The sequence below is a fragment of the Taudactylus pleione genome, unplaced genomic scaffold, assembly GCF_031769625.1.
Source record: "Taudactylus pleione unplaced genomic scaffold, aTauple2 ptg000130l, whole genome shotgun sequence".
In the NCBI taxonomy this organism is placed as follows: Eukaryota; Metazoa; Chordata; class Amphibia; order Anura; family Myobatrachidae; genus Taudactylus; species Taudactylus pleione.
In genome coordinates, this window is record NW_028284532.1 from 8,054,588 (window position 1) to 8,071,730 (window position 17,143).

The window sequence follows — 17,143 nt, forward strand, 5'->3', positions numbered from 1 at the left end:
GCCGCACGCACTTGCTGCTACTGGTGTGTGGAGCAAAGGATGTTTGGTGATGAGCTGTAAGAAACAATCTGTAGGAAATATTCATTATGCTTGATCTAAATGAAGTAATTTGCAGATATTTGCAATAAATGAGTTTCTTTAGTTGTAGTAGTTATAAGAGCCTTAGCGATGTTACTGGTTCCACTCAACAAATAAATGCATCCTCTAAGTGTAGGTGACAGGTCCATGTTTATAACTGTTTTAAATAAGGCCAAATCTAGCATGATTGTCTTCGCAGCATAATGTGATTATATAATCAATATTAAAAAAATGATGAGACAAATGTGGAAACGGCTGCATGACATTATTTTTATCTATTCTTTACAATAAATAAAGAAAAATAAAGATGATAGGAAGGCAGCATATACATACAAGATTTGATTTATTACATCATCTATTTGTACTTGCCCTTTAAATGTCTATTTCTTGTAGGAAAGCATTTTAGTCTTTCATTTATCTCCTTTCTCTTCCCTTCCAAGCTTTTAACCTCCATTTATGTGAATGTTTCATTAAGTGATCTACAAAAATATGATCAGTCGGATCATTTCAGGGAAGCTAGAATGGCCTACAGGATGTATATGAAATGAAGGGCTTGTTTTATATTTTATAGCACAACCCATAATGAACATAATTTTATCGATACCACAGACACTGTAGCCAATTCAGTAATGGAATATCCACAATGCAACCTAGGTAAGTGCTAGAGTTAGGGTTGCCTTGTATAATTAAAGTGCCTCGACTACTATATGTATTATATGGGTTTTGTAATTTTACATTTAATATTAATAATCTTAAATGAAAGTTAAAAGACAAGCCATGGATTAATATGTTTTATGCTAGGTACACATCAGAATGACGTGTATCTCAGCCCATATCGACACCCGATGGAAGAATATATTGGGCGGCCATACACACTGCATGATCCAGTGTATGACCATGCAATATAACCTTTCATCCCACTTTCACCACCTGCATGCTGTAGTCAGCGTGGGTGGCTCATCTGGGAGCTAATCAGCATCCCGGCAGACGGGATGCCGACGGTCAAAATATCGACAGTCGGGATCCCGGCTCCAGAATCATGACCACCGGCATCCCGAAGGTAAGTATCAGGGGTTAGGGGTAAGGGTTAGGCGCTAAAGGGAAGGGTTTTGGTTTAGGGTGCAGGGGGGGGAGGTTAGGTTTAGGCACTAGAGGGGGAGGTTAGGTTCAGGTTCTGGGCAGGGAGGGGTAGTGCTAAGGGTTAGCACTAGGGTACTTACCAAATGGTGTCGGTAGTCTGACTGCCGGGATGCCGCTGTCTGTATTCTGACTGCCAGCATCCTGACCGCCAGGATCCCATACCCAACCCGCTCATCTGACGTGCAGCACATCAGATGGGATGACTCCACTAACGACGCACATGAACATGCGATTGAGCATACACTATGCGATGTGAACAATATGTTGTTCCAATTTGCCTGAAAACGACATATCGCCCAATATATCACCTAATGTGGCCTTAAACAAAGTGCTTTGGAAATATATGCAGACTTCAGAAATGTGGCAACATTCAGTGAGTAACTATTTTAAATAGTTCATAGTCTGTGAAAGGTAAAGCAGGAAAGCTACATCTCACATTACTGAAATAACAGGTACAAATGAAATACGGTGGTTGGATCAATGGCAGAACTATGGGAAACAATGGAGGCGCCTGCCACCAGGCGCCAGCAGTAAAGCAGCACCTCCTCCATTGCCCACATTAAATTCACCCCACTTAGGGCTGTAAATATGCCGCCTGGAGTGTACCGTCATGGCCACCAATACATGCCACCTTTTCCCAGCACCTGAGAAGCTACCATAACCATATACTATTGGAGGGCTCCATGTCAGACCATCAGATGCCACTTTCTTGGAATCGGTATGATATGCCGGTTGCCGCATGGCCGGGAGTTCGAATCCCGGCAGCCCGACAAAACAGCAGAGCTTGGCAGCGGAAGCCCGACAGCAATGGAAATCCCGATCTTGGTGAGGTAAGTATGAACTAATCTAACCTAACCCCCCTAACCCTAACCCACCTTAGGGGTGCCTAACCCTAATCCCCCCTCTAAGTGCCTAACCCTAACCCCCCCTTCCCCCGCTGCCTAACCCTAAGTCCCCCCCGGGTGCCCTAAACCTAGCCCTCCACTTCCTGATTGTATACCACTTCCATCTATCTATAGCCTGTCCCCACTCATTAATGTCGCTGCTCCTCAGCAGCTTCTCCTGCCAGTGTGACTCGGGCACCCCCGCTCACCCACAACTCCCCGCCTCACTGCTCCCTGGTGGCAGCTCTAGCTGCGGACCTGTGCAGCAGGCCCCAGCATAAGGGCAGCTGTAGATCTTACCAGAAGTTGGGAGGCAACAAGGATGCACCAGACTGAGCTGTGGGTAAGAGGGCATGGGAGGCGGCAGCCTGGGGCACCAGTGACTGAATGTGGAGGCAGATCTTTTGGTGGAGCAACTTCCCGGCATGTGAAGCAAGTTGCTGGGTATTTTATTGTTTGTAATTCCACCACAGTAGCAGTCTTACAGTATCTTGACTCAAACTCAGTCCTCAAAGCCCTCACATCAGTTGGTTTTCCCCTCCATCAGGAGTATCAGGAGGGCTCCCCATCCCACATCAGTTGGCTTTTACCTCCATCAGGTGGACTCTGAGCCTCATGCCTTTTGCACCATACAGGTCACTATCTTATCTGTGACTAACGCATAGCTGTATATACCCGAAAAAGGGGGGGGAGGGATATCCTGCAAATTTACTTTCGTAAATAAGCCTAATAGAAACAAATTCACATATTTTGTATTAGTGTTTTTGTGCATACGTATAGATAGATAGATAGATAGATAGATAGATAGATAGATAGATAGATAGATAGATAGATAGATAGATAGATAGATAGATAGAAATGCACCATATTTATTTTCCCTTTTTTTAGGGGGGGCTCCAAATTATAACTTGCCTCCGGGCATCTGGGATGAACTTAAGCCACTGGGTTGGATATTAAGAAAGGGAATGGTTTTCTATATGTACTGTAATACAAAGTGCTGAATGAAAGAGGCACAATGTCTCCTTGCAGCCCTAATTCATGTGAAGCATGCAGGAGAATATTAGCACTCTGCAGATTCCTGATCTGCTTCATACTTATATCCACCTTTGACTCCAAAGCCGGAGTAATAAATCTAATCTTATCTTTCCCTTCAAATAAAAAAGTAGAAATAATCAGCAATATCCAAGCAATAAATACATAAAAAAATACATGAGTGATCAAAGATCAAGTTCTATTTAGTATCCTCTCCGAGGCTAGTTCATATGTTCATATGTTATCCAGTTGTAGAAAGTATCCCTGACAGAGTTTTTGCACTAATACAGCATATAGGAAAAGTCTGCCTCAGCATGGACACTGTATGGAATGGCAATACTGTAGGTGCAGCACTTACGTATTTAAACAATCTGATATTGTGAACTCAATCTATAAAGGTGTCTGTTCCACTTACTGTTCTATCACAGGACACCGACAAAATGAGTCATGTGAAAGTTGACAGGTCCTATTTATTGAGTACATATGGAAGAAAGACAGGTCTGGAAAGTCCTTGGCAAAACTCACCTAAAAAAAAACCTAATGATCTTATTTTTTCAAACATTTTTACTATAGAACTGCAAATATCACATTTATACATTTACAATACATACATATTTGCTTTTTCACAAAACTTAAACAAATTACAGACACATAAAATAATAAAATAGACTCTATAATAAGAGCATATCATCCAGGAATAAAAGGCCCACCCACCAAATTACATTAATTATAAAATTAATGATTTTAAGGGATGATGCTGGAAGGGATATTACCCTGTATGCCAAGTACAATATTGGTGTGTACACACAAATGTGGCCTATGCACATATGTGTAGAAACATGCACATATAAGAGGCATATATTTTACACATGCGAGAGGGCAGTAGTACATTCTGTACACACTGATGACTTGGCATAAACCAGACTTGTGATATAGTCCAGCTAATATTTGATGGGCTTCAGCTGTGTTTCACCATCTGCCAATAGGGATGCCATGTAGGCCCAGTGAATCACAGCTATGTATTTATGTGTCACAGATGACTCTGCTGGGTTATGTTTCTATGTTTACATTTTATAGCATGTAGGGCACATAAATAGTGTTGTGAACACAGTGATACCTAACAGGGGCATATGTACTAAGCTCTGGGCAGTGATATAGTGAAGAGTGATAAACAACCAACCAATCAGCTCCTAACTGTAATTTTTCATACACAGCCTGTAACATGACAGTTAGGAGCTAACTGACTGGTCGTTTATCACTCTGCACTTTACAGAGCTTAGTACATCTGGCCCAATATGACTAATCGTATTAGTTGGGTACACACTGGAGCGATGGGCATTCATTCTGACATCGGAATGAATGCCCTTGAACGAGTAATGCCCGAACACACTGGAATGAGTTCATGAACGACGGAACGATCACTGTTCCGTCATTCATTAACTTATTATAGGTCGCTAGTGATATTGCTAGGTTTGATGTGCAGCACCAAACCTCGTTAGCGACCACGGGAGCGTGCAATCGGCGGTACACACTGAGCGATGTAGGCAATTTGTCGTCACAAACTGGCAAATCGGCCCGACATCGCTCCAGTGTGTACCCAGCTTTAGATTTTCAAGTTAATGAAATGCAATTTGGTAAATCCTGCTAAAAGCTGAATCTATACTGGGATTAAGAGAAAGCAAAAGCACAAAAAGATCCCCTGAGAAGCGTAAACTTTCATGTTGTGGTTACAGAGGAAAGCTATTAAGAGTTACCCCTTAAAATCTCGTCAATCAGGACGTACAGGAGATTGTATATTACAGACATAAACAAATAAGCAAAAAAAGAACTGTACAGATAAAATACATATACAGTGGGACCTCAATCCTTAATGCTAAGGAACAAGCATTTAAATCTAAGCACACTGGTAATGTAACAAAGTTTCCTCATGATCCTGCCAGAGTGGAATGTGATACTTTAGCTGAATGTTCTCCCACAAAGAGGAAGTAATTTCACTTTTCTAGATGAACTATGGACCCATTGCACATAATTCTGTCATTTGGGAAATGTAAAATAATTGCAGATCTGCACTTACCTTTCTACTAAATAAATGTGTATTCAGTGCCTAGCTGTGCTCTTTGTGGGTATTAATTGTAGTCTCCTGATTATGTACTGGACTCCCAGGGGCCTTGAACACAAGGTTACTGGAGCAGGATCCCTGTGTGTGCGCTCACCGGGAGCTGTCCATGGTGTCTGGCAGCTCTGGTTAATGACTTGCAGCACTTAGAGCTTAGCTCAGCCCCTTAGCTACCACACCTATTTCCTTCGGCCTTGTGTAGTTTGCACTGGAACATCCCCTACATAATAGCTGGCAAACTGCATAGCAGAAAAACTAACGTACAGAATGCTTGTTCTTATCAGAGATTCAAGTTGTCTTAACACAGTTTCAAGTATTTATATTAATATATATCAAAGAAAAATTTAACATTATTATGACAGTAAGTCTAATCAGCAATCACAGCCCGGAAACAGTCAATAAAACACACTAGGGATAATATAAGAATGTGCAAAGAGAGGAGCTATCAGATCATGTATTTCTGTCTATGGGGCCTATTCATTGTGTTAATTATAGAAGGGTGTACAGCCACCGTAAAATATTCTGACTCGCCGCAAACGCCGGAGCAATTCATCATTGCTTTGGTGTGGAGATAGCTGATCCAAAAATCAGCTGATTCCACAGATCTTTCCACTGCTGCTTTCGTAGCAGTGAAAATTGGCACTGCCGAGTCTGACTTCGCGGTGCTAATGCCCACAAAGCCCTGGCGTCCAGCGGAAGGAACTGGACTGGGCCGGAGGGACCCAAAAAGATCTCTCTTCGAAACTTGGGACTCCTTTCCTTCTGAATCAAGCGCGCAATCAAGCGCCGACATTATTAAATTTGCGGAGCCTAATAAATTTAGGTCACCATACAATTGGATGGGGATGCCGGGCCAGATCCGGAGTGAAAGGTAAGCAGGAGATATCTGTGATATCACTTGCGTTACCTTTATGATGAAGAGCCCCAATACTTAATTTCTACAAAAGTAGGTGAAAATGTTGATTTTTGTAGCAATTAGGTGAAGATGACTTTAAAGTATATGTTCTATGCTTTCCTCCAGGCACATTTTCATCTGCACCCACACAATCCTGCAAAAAAGAAGCTGATCTGCATTCTCTGCATACGGGGTCTCATTCAGACCCGCTCATGAGCGCAGGCGAGGAAGCCGTCGCTCGGGGTCTCGCACCAAAGGGTGCGTGCTGTCGATGGTGAGTGACAGCACGCCCCCTTTGGTGGGCGTGCCGGGGCGTGGCTGCCCAGACGAAGGCGTTCCCTGGGGAACACCTACCGTCTGGGTCCGGCCCCACTGACATCACTAGTGATGTCAGTGGGAGTGATTTTGGCCCTGATAGAGCCAAAATCACTCCAGGGCTTGCGGCAGCGAGACCCTACCGCAGGGTCTCGTCGCAAGCCCGATGGTCGCAATGGTCTTGACCATCGCGACCATCATCATGGACGCTCGCATAAGCTGTGGGTGGTAACCCACAGCTATGCGAGCGTCCAGGACGCACCAAAAAAAAAACACCCTGATTCAGAGCGGGCGTTCGTTCAGAGCGTCCGGCTCTGAATCAGGCCCACTGTTCCCAACATGGGGGCAGGGCCGGATTTACCAATAGGCAACTTAGGCACCTGCCTAGGGCCCGTTGGGTTCCAAGGGGCAGAAGCATGTTCCAAGGCCCTACCCCTAGCATCTAGCCAGCCTCTTCTTACCCTAACAACCAATCCGCAAGCAGCCTGCGCTGCGTTAGCCACCCCCCCCACCCTCCGCAGTCACACAGTGTAGCAAGCTGGCCCCCCCCATCGGTGTAGCAGACAGCCCTTGCCTACGGCATTGACCACCTCGAGTCACCTACCACACGCAGTGTAGCTAGCATCCTCTGACATCGACCCCCCCCGCAGTGTGGTAAGCTGCCTCCTCTCCCCCCCCCCACGCAGTGTGGCAGACAGTCCCCTCCTCCGGTAGTGACCACCTCAGCTTCCCCTCCACAGTGCTGCCTCCTACCCCACCCCGCAGTATAGCTGACAGCCCCCTCCTCCGGCATCGACCCCCTGCCCCCTGCATTGTAGCAAGCTGCCTCCTCTCTTCCCCCCCCCCCCCATCCCGCAGTGGAGAAGACAGCCTCCTCCGGCATCCCTGGATGTGGGTACCGCGGGAGACATCCACTCCACCAACTCAAACACCCAGCTAAGACACAGAGAGCTGGGTAAGTTTAAATGGAAGAAACATAAATCCTATTGTGTTAAATAGCCCAGCCCGCTCTACCTTTGTTTTTGTTATATATATATATATATATATATATATATGTTTTATATACTCTGTGTGTGTATATGCTGTTTAAATTGTATGAATACTATATATATATATAAATATATATTTGCTGAGTATACCTGTTATTCCCCCTTTTCCTTCTTCCCGTTTGTCCCCCTTTGTTTCCATATTTCCGTCTATTTGTTTGTCTCCCTATCCTCCAGTCTACCTCTGTTTGTCCCCTTTACTCACATCTACCTGTTTGTCCCTCCTTTACTCCCATCTCCCTCTGTATGTTCCCCATTCCTCCCCTCTACCTCTGTTTGAATCTTTGTCATACTTGATGTTTTGCCTTGCTAATAACTGCATATATTGCAGTAGTGTCACTGAATCAAGTACAAGGGTCGGGTAAGTATACTTACCCTCCCCCATGTCCCCCTAACCCTCTGTTTCTACATCCTAACACTAACCCTCCCCCCACACTTTCCTAACCCTCACCATTAGTGGCTAAACCTAACCTTCCCCCCTAGGTACCTAAACCTCCCCCCTTACTTCCTAAACCTAACCCCCCCAGTGGTGTCTAACCTACCCCCGGAGATACCTAACCCCCCCTTCCCCCATGGTGACACCTAAACCTAACTTTCCCTACCCGCGGCTAAGTCCTAACCAGCCCCGCCACACTTATATTCGGCATCCTGGCTGTCAGGATTTTGGTGTCAAGATGTCACCTACTGTCGGGATTCCGGCGCCGGTCTTGTAGCCGGGTAGGGGTATTCTGGCGCCGGGATTTCTTCAGCTGGGATGCCGCATTTCGGTATAATGACTACGTCCGATATATTATATAACTATGATGAGTGTATATAATTTGATGTGTGTATCCTGCTCTAGCGATATATCTACTGTAATATATGCAAAGGATTATTTGAGGGGGCCTCAAACAATCCGGTATCTTGCCTAGGGCCCCATGAGGTCTAAATCCTGCTCTGCATGGGGGCATTTTCTGTGTGAACATGGGGGCCCAATGCTAAGTTGAAGGTAAATCAACCGTAGATGCTCCTGCATTGCATGCATGAAAATGATTGCACATCCTCTATGCAGAGTTGTACACATAATTGCACTGCACCCACTCCCTATTCGTACATTTGGTTTAATAATCATCATCATCACTAGGGAGCACATGCAACAGTCTATAGTTGATGATAGGATTATTTATGCTTCCATCCAACTCTGCATAGCCAAAGTTCCGTCAACATGTCTGAAAAATAAGTGCAAAACACAGGGTGCGTGTTTAAAGTTAACGCCAACAGACACATAAATTAGTAAGCTGTAATTTATTATACTAAGCATTAACATTAAAATATTTCAATAATCATAAAAATGATGACCAATAAATAGATCCTAACGGACAAAATAAATATTTATATAAATAAAATAGGGTATACACATACAGGGCCTGATTCAGAGCCGCTCGTAAGCGGCCGCTCGTTCGCTCCGAGCGATGTTTGCCCAACTGCGCATGCGTACGGATCATAATACGCATGCGCGAACCAGTCAGTGCAGGTGAAAATCGTTTGTTCGCTAAATAGCGAATGCCTGCTATTTTGAGTGACAGAATGAGGCGTATGTGGGTGGTAACAGGGGAAGGTGCTTGAAAACGAGGAGTGGAGATCCGAACGCAGGCGTGCTTAAAGGTCAAAACGGGCGTTTTAAGGGTGTGCATAATTAATACAGCAGCGTCATTGACCACGTCACTGGGTTATTTTATAGCCAGAACTGCTCGCAAGATTGTGGTAGCAAAAACCAACCACAAGAATAGCGAGCAGTTCATACGCTGGTCGATGTACTCGATTAATCTAATAAATAGCGGACATGACGTAGGATGCGAGCGGCCAGGGGGCGTATTTTTTCAAAAAACTACCGCAAGTTTTGTTAGCTCGTTCAGACCTAGAGGCGTGAACAGACCGCAAAGAGCGAACGGTTCATTTGAATAGCCACCCCTTTTTTCAGAACGAGCGAGCGCAAATAGCGTCCGGCTCTGAATCAGGCCCACAGTCAGGTGCATAAATATTGGGACATTGACAGAATTTTCATATTTTGGCCTCTATTCACCATCACAATGGCTTTGAAATGAAACAAACAAGATGTGCTTTAACTGCAGACTTTCAGATATAATTTGAGGGTAATTACATCCAAATCAGGTGAACGGTGTAGGAATTACAACGGTTTCTATATGTGCCTCCCACTTTTTAAGGGGCCAAAAGTAATGGGACTATCAACTCAAAAGCTGTTTCATGGACAGGTGTGGTCTATTCCCTCGTTATTTCATTATGAATTAAGCAGGTAAAAGTCTGGAGTTGATTCTAGGTGTGACATGTGGATTTGGAATCAGTCGACTCTCAATATGAGATCCAAAGAGCTGTCACTATCAGTGAAGCAAGCCATCATTAGGCTGAAAAATCAAAACAAACCCATCAGAGAGATAGCAAAAACATTAGGTGTGGCCAAATCAACTGATTGGAACATTCTTAAAAAGAAAGAACGCACTGGAGAGCTCAGCAACACCAAAAGACCCGGAAGACCATGGAAAACAACTGTGGTGGATGACAGAAGAATTATTTCCCTGGTGAAGAAAAACCCCTTCACAGCAGTTGGCCAAATCAAGAACACTCTCCAGGAGGTAGGTGTATTTGTGTCAAAGTCAACAATCAAGAGAAGACTTCACAAGAGTGAATATGGAGGGTTCACCACAAGATGTAAACTATTGGTGAGTCAGAAAAACAGGAAGACCAGATTAGAGTTTGCCAAACAACATCTAAAAATGCCATTGCAGTTCTGGAACAACATACTATGGACAGATGAGACAAAGATCAATTTGTACCAGAGTGATGGGAAGAGAAGAGTATGGAGAAGGAAAGGAACTGATCATGATCCAAAACGTACCACCTCATCAGTGAAGCATGGTGGTGGTAGTGTCATGGTGTGGGCATGTATAGCTGCCAATGGAACTGGTTCCCTTGTATTTATTGATGATGTGACTGCTGACAAAAGCAGCAGAATGAATTCTGAAATGTTTCGGGCAATATTATATGCTCATATTCAGTCAAATGCTTCAGGACTCATTGGACGGCGCTTCACAGTGCAGATGGACAATGACCCGAAGCATACTGCAAAAGCAACCAAAGAGTTTTTTTAAGGCTAAAAAGTGGAATGTTATGCAATGGCCAAGTCAATCCCCTGACCTGAATCCGATTGAGCATGCATTTCACTTGATGAAGACAAAACTGAAGGGAAAATGCCCCAAGAACAATCAGGAATTGAAGACATTTGCAGTAGAGGTCTGGCAGAGCATCACCAGGGATGAAACCCAGAGTCTGGTGATGTCTATGCGTTCCAGACTTCAGGCTGTAATTGCCTGCAAAGGATTTGCAACAAAGTATTAAAAAGTGAAAGTTAGATTTAGGATTGTTTAGTTTGTCCCATTACTTTTGGCCCCTTAAAAAGTGGGAGGCACATATAGAAACCGTTGTAATTCCTACACCGTTCACCTGATTTGGATGTAATTACCCTCAAATTAAATCTGAAAGTCTGCAGTTAAAGCACATCTTGTTTGTCTCATTTCAAAGCCATTGTGGTGGTGAATAGAGGCCAAAATATGAAAATTCTGTCAATGTCCCAATATTTATGCACCTGACTGTATATCCCAGTTGCATTTATCCACAGAGTCAATGAGTATGTTCACCTCCTTAAACTCAATTAGCAGGAGAGAATATGATTGCACAACACTCCTGAGTATTAATCATACACCTGTGAGGAAAAAAGTTCCAGAAGAATACATAGAGCCGGAATACTTCCCAGGGTCCTTCCTAAGATATGGTGAGTCCACTGGTCCAGTTTCTTAGCTTAAAGTGTTAGTGTTAAGACACAGGGTATGTACTAATTCTCTGCAGTAGCCATTGTGTTTGTTATCTTATGGTAGAGATCAGCCGGCAACTCTAACAATTGAGAATCGAATCTGATCGAGTTTGGGTTTTTTTAAACTCGATTTGCCTAGCTGAAACTCAGGTGATTTTCCTTTTTTTAAACTCGCAAATTTACTAAGAAGTGAGTTTAGCTGAAAGTGAGATGGCCGATGGTGAAGCAGATCGAGATTTCTCCCCCAAGTAGCAAGTTTAGATGAGATTACTCACCCGAGATTGCAGTGTTTTCTCTCTGCAAAACTCCCCGAGCAAGCAGCCTGCACATATCAGTGAGATATGTGAAGACTGTTTGTGTGGTCTACCTGTTAAACAAGGGTTAAATGTAAAAAAAAAATGATGTACTGTAGTGTCCCCCCCAAAAGCATAATCAGCCCTGGACTGCTCAGCCAGTCCTGGTTCCTAAAATTACGGGGTAGGGTTCCCCCGTAATTTAGGAACCCGCACCTGGCTGCAGGGCCAGTGCTGGTTTTAAATATAGGGGGAAAAAATGTGTAGGGGTCCTCCTATATCTAAAACCAGTACTGGACTCAAACCGACTGGGGTTTAATGCCACAGCCAGGAGATCCTATCACCGGGGCTCCATGGCCAAAGCATTCACACCCCAAGCCGGTCAGCTTAGGGGAGATCCCAACTCCAGGCTTGGGCTGAAGCCCGGGACTCTTCGCCGCACCCCTGGGCTGTGGGCACAGGGGTAATAATGTGTTAAATAGTTATAAACTATTGTATTTTACAGTGGAACTACAGGTTTACATATAGCGTTCACTGGTTGGTTTCACGTGGATACCAGACAATGAGTGGCCACTACATGTAAAGCAGCCTCTGATTGGCTGGTGGGCCATGGGATTTCCTGAGGCGGCCAGTCAGCTGGCATTCGCGAAATATTGGTATGTATGCCAACACATACCAATACTTGTCCGTATGGGTTCAGTTATTCGGTTTGTTGTTGCCAAGTCCCCTGGATGCTACGGAGAGCAGTGCGAGGATGGAGGTGAGTATAAGATCTTTATTCCAGTTACTCCAAATGGATTCTACATGGGAGAAGTGGACTGACCAGCTGGCACGGGTAAGTATGTGTGAGTGAGGTAGGTAGGTGTGTAATAAAGTTTTACTTTAGACGGTGTGTGTGTACTGTCTTTTTTTAACTATTTATTTTACAGTGGAAGTACGGATGCCGCCCGCCTGCTGGCACTTGTAGTTCCACTAGTGCAAAAGGGCAGGCATGCTGGCACCTGTAGTTCCACTATAAAATACAATAGTTTATAACTATTTAACACATTATTACCCCCATGCCCACAGCCCAGGGGTGTGGGGAATAGCCCCGGGCTTCAGCCCAAGCCTGGGATTTCAGGAGAGAGGGGACCCCTTCTGGGTGGGGTCCCCACATCCCCTGAGATCCCCAGCTTGGGCTGACCGGCTGGGGGTGTGAATGCTTTGGCCAGGAAGCCCCGGTGATAGGGTCTCCTGGCTGTGGCATTACACTCCAGTCAGTTTGGGACCGATGCTGGTTTTAAATATAGGGGACCCCTACACATTTTTTCCCCCTCTATATTTAAAACTAGCACTGGCCCTGCTCATTTTCTTCGATGTAATTTTAAGAACCTGGAATGGCTGAGCAGTCCGTGGCTGGTTATGCTTTTGGGGGGGAACCTACGTAATTTTTTTAATAAAAACAATTTAAATTAGGTACACATGCAGAAACATACACAAATCACACTGATCTGTGTATGTTTCTGCAAAACTCGCAGCTCAGGAGGTGGAGTGTTTGAAACTTCAATTTCTCTGCGAGTTTGCTTCAATCTCACCCAATATTGAATCTCGATTCTCGATAAATTCCTGAGTAGCATCTTTTACATGAAAAGTACTCCGAGTTTGCCTGATGGTGAGTTGTTTCGAGTTTGCGATCTCACGAGTGAGAAGAGAGAAATCTCTCAAACTCACCAGAGTTTGTCTTTAGTAAATTTGCTACATGAAAATCATGCCTAAACTCATCCGAGATTGTCATCTCGACCAAACTTGAATCTTAGTAAATTTACCCTTAGTCCATGCTATAATGTATCCTTGCAATTGGCAGGTGTCTCACAAGTAGCAAGCAGTGACTTCGTATGAGCGGCAGTTTGATATAGGGGATGACAGAAGACCTGTCCTTACAATCAACCAGTACCTCACAGTAAGCAAGTAGTGACTCGGTATAAGCCGCGGTATAGTGAAGAGATCACAGACGGCCTGTCTCTTACCCGATGTAATGGGGGTTCAGTAATCTGCCATCATGCGTCTCAAGGTGTACAGCGTTAATTGTGCGTCCACAAATCAAAGGGGTCCGCAGGAAAAAGCACCCTAGATGTCCTCACTGAACTTTGTGACAATGCCCCGTTCAGGGACATATAAAGAGACAGTCTCTGGGTGGGCCTCTTCCTCTCTAGCAGTCGGTGCAGAGGAGTAGAAGCTGGCACTGTGCCAGAGTCTACTGCGCATGTCTCTGGAAACGTGGCACCTGCCCCATGTTCACAGTGATTTTTCTACTGCACATGCGGAAATCGATGAGAAAATGCTCACTGCACCATTTTCCGGGTAAGTTGTGCAGTGCTACTGACAGGGGACTCTGGAGAGGTGAATATTAATCATGGGTGCAGAGTGTGGGCACTCCCTGAACCCATTAGAGATAAGCCACAGGCCCCAATACAAGCCCAGTTTTGCCTCTTCAGTCATAAGTGATGACTGAAATGCATTGGCCTCTGCTTTGCCCGTACTTGTGCATGCTTGTTTCTAGAGCATGCGCAGTGGAAGAACTCCAAGATACATTTTGCAGGCATACATTCAATGCTCCATCCATTGTCGGACTGAGGCATGAAGGGCCCACCAGGGGACTCTAGTGGTTGGGGCTCATACTTAAGGGATGTCGCCAGCCACAACAAAGGCTTCACTAACCATAGAGAGTGCATGGTATAAGCCCCTTTATAAATATATAAACTAAGTACTGTTAGTACAGGCATGCTAATGTACCTGATTGATAACAGCGATGCACAGTAATGAATACACCATGATCCTGGGAATACAGTATAGCTTAACATATGTATAATAATTAACCACATGATGGTATCCTGTTTATATATACCACATTAATATACTGTACATTAGTGGACCCCGATATTGGCTGGCCAGTGTCTTAAACCCAATGAGAACTGCATTAGGTCTAGTAAAGGCAGAATACAGCCATTGTAAAAATATATCAACTATCGAAGCTCTTATGTAATAAAAAAGAAGAGGGATATACAGCTACTGAAGAATTTGTGGGTCTAATTCCACAACTAAACACGTTAAGCACTTTATCCACTGGACACCTTTGAGCCAATTGTCCTTCCTTTTCTGGATCAATATTGAAAAGCAGTAATTTGGGGATATCCAGCATTTACAGCTATCACCAACTGCTAGCTTTTTTGCTAAAGACTGGACGGACGTCTTCCACCACGAGCTGGGAATATAACTATCTTAACTGGAAATCACCAGGATATACCTCACATCTTCTAACACCTATTAACTATTGATCTTTCCATTTGCGGCTGGTCCGCCATATATTATTATTGTGTACCCACTTTTTGGACATACCAGTGGCCCACTACAACATCTTGTCAGATTTTGACTAAATTCCATTGAACTGTGTTTTATATGATTTATATGTATTATGTTTTAATTGTGTTACCATAGTTAATTCCATAGTAAATATATTATACTGTACCTTTTTAATGTACTTTTTTCAAGCTGTATGCTAATTATTTTAATGTTGTTTAGATTTCCTTAGTGCTATACAGCCCTCGTCTTTTTATTACATATGTGTATTCTTTTGTAGGCTGACCCCCTTATTTGTATAGCTGCTATATAACTCTTCCTACAGCACCTATCAAAGTTTTAGCAATCATACATATTTTATCTAAGCTCTTACCACTGGGATGACTTAATTGTAACTTAGTGAATGAATGCAGAGCTAAAATGACATTCCAATCACTGGCAGGAGCTAATGCCCACAGCCAACAGGAGGATTTTCTCTGTACCCTGGTGGGCTAGTCCAACCCTGCATAGAAGGACAAAGGGCCTGATTCTGAGTCAGATGCTGCAGCGTACATGTGTGCATCTTTTGCCCGTATTGCTTCTGTGACTTTATGCAAATACTGCTACAAGCCCCTCCCTGGTGTACAGCTGTGCGTCTGAATGTGCAAGGACTGAGTTGCCTACTTTGATCATCAAAGCTTACATCAGCCCATGCTAGGTGCAGATTGTCCATCAGAGTATGGCCTCAAATGCGAGCAATTATGCATCTGAGTTCTCATAGCTTCACGAAACTGCACTGATTATCTGTATACAAAGTGCTACGATGCATCCAATCGACTATTCTTCACACCAAGTTCTGTTGTCAGATTCAGAATCAGTCTAACAAAGATATACAAGTTACAAGTGTCACATATCAAATTGCGACTAAGACACACATTAGAGCGAAAAAGATGCTATACCGATCCACTCACCTCACTCATGCCAGACCTCCGTAAATAGGAGAATACTTTAATTTCGAAATTGAAAACATGGTGGGAGAACACTTAACTAAAGAAATACATACAAGTGAAAAGGTTCCCCAGATGACTTAGAGATATATTTACTAAACTTCTGTTTTGATTTATGGTGTATTTGAATTCGATTTTCATTCGAGTTTGCATATCAGAGATTTACTAAAGGCAAAATCGACTGTAAATTCGAGTATAAAACCGAATTCCGTTCAAATAGAATATTGCCAAAACATTAGTATTTTTACATAGAACATTGGATCCCCAGGTTTACTAACATTCACTATGAAAATCGAACACAAATCCCACACATAATCGAACCCAAAATTCCCAAAATAATATACTAATAACAGACAGGTGATTTGAGCTTCTAAAGAGCATTCTATTGCTTGTAACTTAATTGCCCCCCTTTTAAATGTGTTCACAAGCATGTGCTGTAGGAATAATGACTAATCCAGGATATGCAAAGCCGGCAATTTCCCTGCGGTATGCAAATCACCACCTGACTGAGAGGACCCAGGAGCCTGAAGCAGAAGAACAATAGCAGCTTATTGAGGACCGTAGAGGTACTGTAGAGCCCATGCAGGCCAAGGTTCTTCTGTGGGCGGTTAAATCTCAATGCCTTAAATGGTGGTGTTTCACCTCAACCGTTCCAACCGGATACTGTATGACCTCTTCAAGACTCAGCTTGAGCCAGGCACTGCATGGTCAGGTGCCATATCATATGTACACAACCTGCTGTGTGCTCTGCATTTTTTTACCACTGGCTCCTTTCAGTCAGTGTCTGGGAGTGTGTTAGGTATTTCTCAGCCTACCCTTAGTAGGCACCTCTCACTAGTAATGGCTGCATTGACCCCTCTCTGCATCATCTTCATCTGGTTTCCCAGCCAGGAGTCACAGTAACATAAAAGTACGGTAGCTTTCTATAGTCTTTCAGGCACACTTAATGTCCTGGGAGCTATAGATTGCACACACATTGGGCTGAGATCACCCAGGAATACTGAACACCTCTATATTAATCATCATCATGCATATTCAACGAATATGCAGGTGGGTGTGTACAGAATGGGTCCTGTAATTATGCTCGCAGACCCTCCAAGCCACAGCATGATTGACATGCTGCGGCATTTGGAGGGCAGAGCGGGGACATGGCTGGT

General features: G+C 43.9%; 1 protein-coding gene across 5 annotated transcripts in view; it reads right to left on the bottom strand.

The window, feature by feature from the left end:
* Positions 1-17,143, bottom strand: part of MYO1A (myosin IA) — a 141,659-nt gene that overhangs the window by 112,986 nt on the left and 11,530 nt on the right. Inside the window, exon 1 of one of the 5 annotated variants that reach the window (XM_088473195.1) lies at positions 5,209-5,364. The exons of the other annotated variants lie outside the window; for them this stretch is intronic. The gene's annotated coding sequence lies outside the window, so the exon portion shown is untranslated. Of the gene's footprint in view, positions 1-5,208; positions 5,365-17,143 lie in introns of those variants that run through there. 5 annotated transcript variants of the gene reach the window in all.